The sequence below is a fragment of the Xenopus tropicalis genome, chromosome 4 (genome assembly GCF_000004195.4).
Source record: "Xenopus tropicalis strain Nigerian chromosome 4, UCB_Xtro_10.0, whole genome shotgun sequence".
In the NCBI taxonomy this organism is placed as follows: Eukaryota; Metazoa; Chordata; class Amphibia; order Anura; family Pipidae; genus Xenopus; species Xenopus tropicalis.
Genome location: NC_030680.2, coordinates 61,207,593 through 61,217,338, shown reverse-complemented (window position 1 = coordinate 61,217,338; position 9,746 = coordinate 61,207,593).

The following is a 9,746-nucleotide window of genomic DNA, read 5'->3' as shown; positions in this document are numbered from 1 at the left end:
TTTATTTTGCAAAAAAATGCAAGAAACAATAATTTGGAAGGGTTAATGTGGGCCCCTACTGATAACACATTTTACTATATTTTTTCAAAATAGTTTATGTACTCCAAAGTTTTGGGGGCCTAAAATGATTTTGTCAGGGGCCCAGTAATTTCTAGTAGAAAGTACTATATATAAACTAGTTTTTGTTCATATCTATACCACCAACCAAGTTAGTCCAACCAAGAAATCATGGAGGGCCTACTGGCCAGATGTGGCCTTCGAGAATCTTTTGGTTCACAGCCTAAATAACATTATCTGCAATTTATTATAATCTGGCCTCTCAACATGTGATAGTGGCTAACTAGCAACTACATGGAAAGCTCAGGGCATCACTGATCTAGAGCAGCATGTTGGTTCAAAGGTTAGTACTGCTGCCTTGCACCACTGAGGTTCTGAATTAGTTCCATCCAGAGTACCATCTGCTAGGGGTTTGTTTGTTCTCCCTGCGTCTGTGTGGGTTTCCTGTAGGTTCTCTACTTTCCTCCCACACTAACTCCAACACAAGTCAGGTTAATTAGCTCCTGATAAACTGACCCTAATGTCTGTGAATGACTAAGATTGTAAGCTCCCTGGGGCAGAACTGATGTATATAATACAGTATAATACATGGGTAAAACACAGCCCTGAAGGTAGTACTTTCAGAAAAATGTTATTGCAATAATGCATGCTATATTTGGATTTTCTGCCACAAACCATCTTAATACATGGAAACAAACATCTACATCACTCAAAAACCCACTTGTGGAACAAACTGCAATTAGCCAAGCTGTGTTCTTACCCTACTGTTGGGCAATATTTCTTTCACTGCTACTCCCCTGCGGCTTTCTGCTTCAGATTTCACCCTTCCCTCCTTTTCCTGATACCTTTCCAGCCTTCTGTCTGTAGTACTATCTCCTGGTGTTTCTTGCTGTTAATATTATCATTTCCAAGCTGTCATTTATATTGATCTTTTATAAAAGATTCATATTGCTACACTGAGCTTCTTCCTCTGCCAAGCTGCTTAGTAATTTTCTTGCTGTGTTTCAGTAAGTAATGCAGACTTTCCAGTAATAAAATCTCACTTTGCCAGAAGCTGCCAGCTGGCAGGCTGTCCAGAGAAAAGACTTACATTAAAGGCACAGTTCCAATAAAGTACTTTTCTGTCATGTGATGATGATTTTTTTTCTCCACAGTCTTTGGAAGAATCAAGTCTGTTTGCTTTAATACTTAGTAATATAATAGCAGGAATTATAATTGGGAGCATATATTATTCTTCTTCCAATGTATGTTTTTTCTAACAGCATTCTTTTTTTTCTACAAATATTAACAATGTTAATGTGATTAGTTCAATCATAATGTGATTAGTTCAATAAAAAGATTACAGAATAAGACCAACAAAAAGAAAAGTTAATTTGTAGTAAGAATAGTTCCATTCTGTTTTGCTTTTTATTTCATTCTTATGGTTTTTAATTGCTTCTGGATTGGGCTACCCCTTTCCCTGCTGTGCAGGGAACATCTTTTATTGTTTCATGGATTTGTGGGCACTGACCGAAATTGTACCACAAGTTGGGGCACCCCTCTAATTAATGGAAAAGGCTATTTAAGCTACAGCTGTCATTGCCAACACAGGCTCCCCTACAGCAGGGATCCCCAACCTTTCTTACTCGTGAGCCACAGTCAAATGTAAAAAGACTTGAGGAGCAACACAAGCATCATAAAAGTTCATGGAGGTGCCAAATAAGGGCTAAGATTGGCTATTAAAGAGCCTCTATGTACACTATCAGCTTATAGGAGGCTTTATTTGGGAGTAAATCTTGTTTTTATTCAGCCAAAACTTGCCTCCAAGTCTGGAATTCAAAAATAACTACCTGGTTTGGGGGCACTGAAAGCAACATCCAAGGGGTTGGGGAGCAACATGTTGCTCACAAGCCACTGGTTGGGGGATCACTGCATTACAGCATACAATGTCATTCTTGACAATCCCATGCATCCTTCTTGGTAGCATGAGTTTGGGCAGTGGTCCCAACCAGTGGCTCGTGAGAAACATTGTTTTCACCAATCCCTTTTATGTTGCTCTCAGTTTTCTCACAGCAGGTGCCCATTTTTGAATCTCTGACTTGGAGACACGTTTTAGAGGCATAAAGACTAGGGTTATATTTATCATGCTGTGTAAAAAGTGGAGTGAAGCATTACCGGTGATGTTGCCCAAGTGTACTGCAAACAGAGCCTTCTTAAGTCTGCCAGTCCACAAGGGTCTACCAAATAAACAATCACAGTCGTTATTAGGCACAGTAAGTTTTTTTTGAGACATATATGTAGGTGGTGGTGGGAGAAACATGTATGCGCAGTACATTTGCGCATACATCCAGGCAAGTGCAGCGTTCTAGTTTTTGGCTGGTTGCTAGGCAACCATCTGGGAATCCAAAAGAAAAAGTGTACGGCGCACCAAACATCGCTAGATGAAAATCACTGTTTATTTAGTACATTTAAAAACAGGCTATGCTTGTATATATTGAACCATACGCTTGACACGTTTCATGGCCACTTTCTCAAAAGCTGCATAAAGCCCAAAACAGGGAGGTGTTTTTATATAGTCAATAACTCCTCCTACACCATATTAACTCTTAAAGGGTACATATATCAGGGGGGTAAAACTATTACACAAAATCATAATTATCACAGCAGAAGTTAAGAAAAGACTCACCCCACCCCCCAAATGTACATAGGACAATCACAATAATAGAGGAGGACCGCTGTAATGACATTGCAAATATTATTATTCAATAGAAACATGTCAGTTCCCATTCTCTATTCATCCCTCGTAATGATTCCATGGTTCCTAGATGGTAGATTCTTTAAAAGTCTTTTTTCCGGATCCCCCTTTCTTGTATTGAAAATTGGTTTATCAATAACCTGAAAGAAGAGATTCATATTGCCCTGATGTTTCTCAAGAATATGTTTGGCCACAGCTGACCTTGTATCTTTCCTAACGCTGCAAGGTGCTCCAATACAGATACTTTACAAATAGTTTTCCCAACATATTGGGCCCCACAACCACATGTAATCAAATATATTACTCTCTGTGAGGTACAATTAAAATACTGTTTGAAAGCATAAACCTTTCCTGTGCATGTACTATTAAAAACTTCTGAAACCTTCAAATACTGACATGCTTTACATCTAGTCCTACCACATCGGTAGTCCCCCTTATATCTAAGCCAAGATTCACTGGAGGTATTGTGTTTAGAGACATAAAGACTCAGGGAAAGTTGAGATGCTATATCTCTACCTCTTTTATATATAAACGAGGGACTCTTCTCCAGGACCGAGCCAAGACTGGGAATCCCCCAATACCTACACATACTTTTTAATATAGTTAAAATCTCTGCCATACGTCATAGAAACTTTCGATAAACCAGCCTGCTTATTATCTTGCCTATGAGTATTAGATGTACCAATTTTACCAAGTAGGTCACTCCTATTGCTGGCCACTGCTGTTTCATATGCTACTTTGATGATATCTGTACTATAGCCTCTCCAAAGAAAACGGTCCCATAATTGCATAGCCTGTTGCTGAAAGGCATCCCATGTTGAGCAAATCCGGCGCGAGCGAAGAAACTGCCCTACAACTAGCTGGATGAGAACTCTCATAGTGTAGCAAAGAGTTACAAGTTATAGGTTTCCTATATAAATCCATATGTATCTTATTGCCTATTGCAATAAGTTTAATATCCAAAAATGAAACTGTGTCAATATGTGTCTCAAATGTGAAGGTAATACCTCTAACTCTCTCATTAAATAACTAGAAGACTCATCCCCATCCCAAATCCCTAGGCAATCGTCTTTATAACTATAAAGGGTTAGAGTCTCCAAAGATGTGGAGCCATTCAAACCATCCCATGAAGAGATTGGCATACGTTGGGGCAAAGGATGCACCCATAGCGGCTCCACGTCTTTGGAGATAGAACCGCCCATCAAAAGAAAAATAATTAGATTTAAGTAAAAATTCTGTGGATTGCAAAATAAACTCCCTCTGTGTATTAGGAAAAATATGATCTCTCTCCAACCAAAAACCAATTGCTTGTAACCCATCCTGATGCTTAATAGAGGAATATAGCGATGCTTCATCCATTGTGAGCCATCTGTAGGTGGATTTCCATTCTATATCTTTGATATGATTTATACACATGATGGTATCTTTCAGATATGTAGGCAAGGATTCCACTATTGGGCGTAACAATTTATCAATATAGCCAGACAAATTCTGTCCTAATGACCCTATGCTTGCTATTACAGGACGCCTCTTCACATTAACTAGTGATTTGTGTACCTTGGGTAACACGTGAAATATGGGAATTACTGGATATTTGCATTTTCAAAATTCTAATTCCCCCAAGGTCAAAACACCATTCAAATAGCCCACCATAAATAGGTCATTCAAACCTTGTTTAAAGTGGCTCATAGGATCCCTTTCTAGAACTTCAAACGTATCAGTAACTTTTAGTTGTCTCATAACTTCTGCTACATATTGAGTTGCATCTAGGACAACTACTGACCTTCCCTTATCTGCTTTCTTGATGACAATATTCTTAGCAAAACTTAGATCTTGTAGAGCTTTACGGTAAATGTTATCATATCTATTCCGTCTCTGTTTATCTTTTAAAGACTGTCCTTTTTACCAATTTATGAAACATAATCATCTGGGAATGGCAGGACGCTCCAATGGCTTGAGAAAGACCCCGGAAGAGACTAGGAGATTCATTCCCACCAGAACAACTAAGGGGGGCTAGTGGTAGTGTCCACTGAATTTGTGTGCAACCAGGAATCAAGGCTGCAGCTCTGCCCTTTGCACAACATTTAAATCCAGACAACCACATAGAAGAAGTATAAACAGGCTAAGGTAGCCTGCACCCCAGAATAGTAAAGGTAGGAGTAGTGGAGGGGCATGCACATAAAAGACTTTACCAAAGATGCTAATCAGTGCTTTTTGCAGACCTGACACTGTTTACTTTGGCACATGTGATAGCTGAGCAAGCTAAAGCCACAGGCACTCTATAAAACAATCAGAAGATAAAGGTAAAAATATATAAGATATGTGCCGACTGGTGAGCCAATGTCAAGTGATGCACATTTTGTGTACCTCAAGGACTGACCAGCAAACAGGATCAGGCAGATACCAGGGCATATTTTGAGGACAATAACATTTATGTTTTCTGGCTTCTTCTGTTTCTGCAGCCCAATGGCACAAGTACATGCAATAGAGCACACACCACTTCAGGGCTTTACTTAGGGCATCAGTTCTTGTTTGCTTGTATTTACTTGCATGAAATAAACTTACTGGGCAGTTAGTATTTATCTTTAGTTTATTTTATTGGGCCTCCCTGCAAATATATTTGCCTTCCCATAGCCATGAGTGTCAATCAAATGGATTTGACAGAATGGTTTTAGGTAAAAGAGAGGATGCCGGGAGTTATGCCTCCTTTCTGGGGGCCCCTGCCACTGCTTCAGCACTTTGATGGCACAGGGTGGTCACAAAATTCAGCTAAAGAGTCATAACCCCTGGTTTCCCTTTCTATGTAAACTGGTGCAAAATTTGAAAGCACAGAAATTATTTTAAGACAGGGCCTTCGTGCAATATACGTCAGAGGGATATACAATCCCTCCAGCAGGCTGGACTTAATGAAACAGGAAATTGTGCAGAGGTTTTGGATTAATAAATATTAATGCTAAACTAATGTGTGTGTCTCATTATTTTGTTCCAGCTTCAACTGTGACAAATCTGGACCATCAAAAACTCTGCACCAATAATGCAAATTATATACTAAAATTATAATAATTATAAAAACAAGTACATGGAATGCTGCCAGCCTTGCTGTCTCGGTCTCTATCACACAAATCATGTGCACACTATAATTCACACTCTTTGCCTCTGGCTGGATGTTTTTTTGTTTTCACACCAAGCATGCATTCTTTATTCACAGCAGCTCCACCAGCGCCTTTGTCAGCTGTCACTATATGGTAAACCTAGTAAAATCTAAAAAAAATTGTCAGTAACACACATTCAGCTTCTCAATGACTGACTGACATTTTGCAAACATGAGTGTACCAATCAGGTGTCGCAGACAAGAAGAAACCATTGGCAAGAATTTGAAAGAGTTCTCCATTGTCATATTTACTATTTTCAGTAGCATCAAGCAACTTACTCATTAAATTAGACTTTTCTGTTCCTCTGCACTGCTATTCTGATTCTTGAAAAGGTGTAGCAGAAGTCAGCTCACCAAAAAGAGACAGGCAGATTGCATCACATTACCAGATTATCTTTTTGAAGGAAATGAAAGCTTTCAAAAACACCTGTTCAGAGCAGATGCTTAAATAGCTGACATTCTAATGACGATTCACTGTCTCTGTTGATGTGGTGGCTGACGTAGGTACAATGCCCAAAGGCCAGGTGGGTCTGAGGAATAAACATCTTTCCTATTTCCCTTGAAGGATAAGCAATGAAGGCATTGTTTGTATTGCAACAAACATGCATTAGATAAGACTTGTTTAGGTTGCCTGAAGAAAGAAAATAGGACACTCCCTTTTTAAAAATTCTAGGTAGAAATAAAATGGTGGACATAAATTTATCATTTAACATTTGAGCAGCACAAAATGTTTTCATTTTCTCATAACAATGACAGGCCATTCGATAAAAGAGGTATTGGTCACTGGAGACTTTAGTGAAGGTGTATATGCTTCTTTCTTTTTTAACATTGGCAGCTATAGCGACATTCCCTATTGTCCTTAAGTGGTATTCAAACAAGATAAATCAGTCATTTAAAAAAAATTCAGGGCCATTGTTGGGGACAGGCAGATGTTCTGTTGGGGGCCTGGTTTGAGTGGGGGTCCTGAATAGATATATATCTGTATACATCCTAATAGTCTAGATTCACAGACCAAAAAAAAGGGACAGGCCTTGTTAAGAATGTGGAGGGTTTGGAGTGGATCAGTGGTGTGTTAAATCCCATTCACTGCCCTGTACTCATACTGTAACATTTCTGTGCCAAAATCTGCTCTGTATGCACTAAGGATGCACCAAATCCAGGATTCGAATTTGGCCGAATCCTGCTCCTGGTTTAACCGAATTATAAAAAATCATGTGACTTTTTGTTACCGAAAATACGGAAGTTGAATATTTACCCCTTCCAAAACCTAGCATATGCTAATTAGGATTCGCAATTCAGTTCGGTATTTGGCCGAATTCTTTATGAAGGATTCAGGGGTTCGGGCGAATCTGAAAAAGTGGATTCTCTGCAACCCTAGTATGCACAAAGGCCAACACTGTGTCTGTAAGTTCCGTTACACCAGAGAGCAGATGGTCAGAATGGGTCAGCTTCTTCTCTGCCTGCATATAAATGCAGACAGAGAAACAGCACCACTTGGTATTAGCCCTAGGCATCCAGATTTCACAGATTTGTAGCATACATAAATAATAATTAAAAAGGCTGTTTTTAGAATATAGTAGAGAGCCCAAGGGAACATTAGAGAGAGATGTGTTCTCTTCATAACAATTTGCAGTGGGGGCAGATTTAGGGGTGTATGTACACATGACAACCACATGCTTAATAGCAGAACATTCTGGCAACAAGAAATACAGATTTCAGACAATAAAAAAACATATGTTTTTATTTCATCTTTATTTTACCTTAAAATGTCATCAGATAATTACCATTCATTACAATAATCTAATAGTATTCTAGTTCTGGGTGTTTTTCTAGTTCTAGTTTAATTTTAGTTCTCTCATACATGTATATTTTTAGATGTTTACTGCCTTAACATGGCCATACACAAGTAAATTTCAGTTACTGATTTGGTCCTTTAGACCAATTCAGCAGCTTATCTACCCCCGACAGGCCTATCCGATCAATATCTGGCCTAAAATTGGCCAGATCTCAATCGGGCAGGTTTGATTATACCACCAGATCGGGGGCTGCATCATTGATTCAGTCCTCTGTCTGCAGGCTCATATACCCACCATTTAATTAGATTGTCTGGCCCAAGCGTTGACCCTAGGGTCAAACGATCGAATTAGACCAATATTGCCCATCGTAGGTGGGCATATTGGGAGATGATCCACTCGTTTGGCAACCTCACAGACTGCATTGTAAATGGCCCCTTTAGACTTCTACATTCCTTTATTATCTGCTATCTAGTTAAGTATCTCACAGTCCTCCTCAATCAGCGGTAGACCCACAATGTAAATGTAAATTAGCCTTTCAGATAAGGTAACACTTGCTCTGCTATGAGCCTTGTGGGTCTTCAGCACACGGGGAGATTTGTTGCCTGCGATAAATCTTTGCTATTTTTTATTCTTGCCGGTGGGGTGGCATTTTGGGGAGATTAGTCAAGCGAAGTAGCGCGGGCGACTAATCTCACCATATGTTTATTAAAAGGTTACTGGCATGATTTTTATGGTGTTTCTAAATTACACTGTTTACATAGCAAATTATTTACTTTGCCATTTAAAATTTTTTTCTTCAACCAACAAATGTATTCTTTTTCTTGTAATATTGGTGTGTAGTCAGCCATCTCAGTGCATTGTGTCTGATTCTGAAATTTCCAAGCCGGACTTGGATTTCTTACTATTGAGTGCTATTCTAATATCTACTGGGAGCTGCTATCTTGTTACCTTCCCATTGTTCTGCTGATTGGCTTCTGTGAGGGGGGTGATATCACTCCAACTTGCAGCTCAGCAGGAAAGTGTGACTGAAGTTTATCAGAGCACAGGTCACATGGCTGTGGCACCCTGGGACATGAAGAATATGGCTAGCCCCATGTGAAATTTCAAAATTAAATATAAAAAAATCTTTGTGTTTTTGAAAAACAGATTTCAATGCAGGATTCTGCAGGAGAAGCTCTATTAACTGATGTCTATGAAGATTTTCATTCATCCAGGTCATGGTATATCTAGTATAAATAAATTTAAAGCAACTGGACTTGTTTAGTAATCATTGAAGACGTTTCACTACTCATCCGAGCAGCTTCTTCAGTTCAACTGACTGGTATGGGAAGCCCTCAGCATATATACTCTTCCACTAATCCAATCACAATGGCACTTTGTAACTCTTCAGAAAGGTGACATCTGAAACTCACAGAGGTGTGAATGCTGTGGAGTTACTTTGAAAGGATTACCAAAGTATCATGCAACTCCTCAAACAGGTGTTACTTTTTGGAGTTGCATGAATGGATGTGTGAAGAGTTCTGAAACTGCCGGGGTACAGATGTTAGAACAGCATTGTATGTAGCAGACAGATGGTGTCGAAGTCCCCCGCCTCTGTTAAGGGATGGTTTCTCCACTTTGACATGAATGGCCTCTTTTACACCTCTTTCAAACCAGCGGTCTTCTTTGTCCAAAATTTGGACGTTGCTGTTTTCAAAGGAGTGTCCCTTGTCTTTTAGGTGTAGAAATACAGCAGAGTCCTGGCCTGTAGTGTTCGCCCTCCTATGCTGAGCCATTCGCTTGGAGAGCAGTTGCTTTGTCTCACCAATGTAACAGAGGCGGGGGACTTCGACACCATCTGTCTGCTACATACAATGCTGTTCTAACATCTGTACCCCGGCAGTTTCAGAACTCTTCACACATCCATTCATGCAACTCCAAAAAGTAACACCTGTTTGAGGAGTTGCATGATACTTTGGTAATCCTTTCAAAGTAACTCCACAGCATTCACACCTCTGTGAGTTTCAGA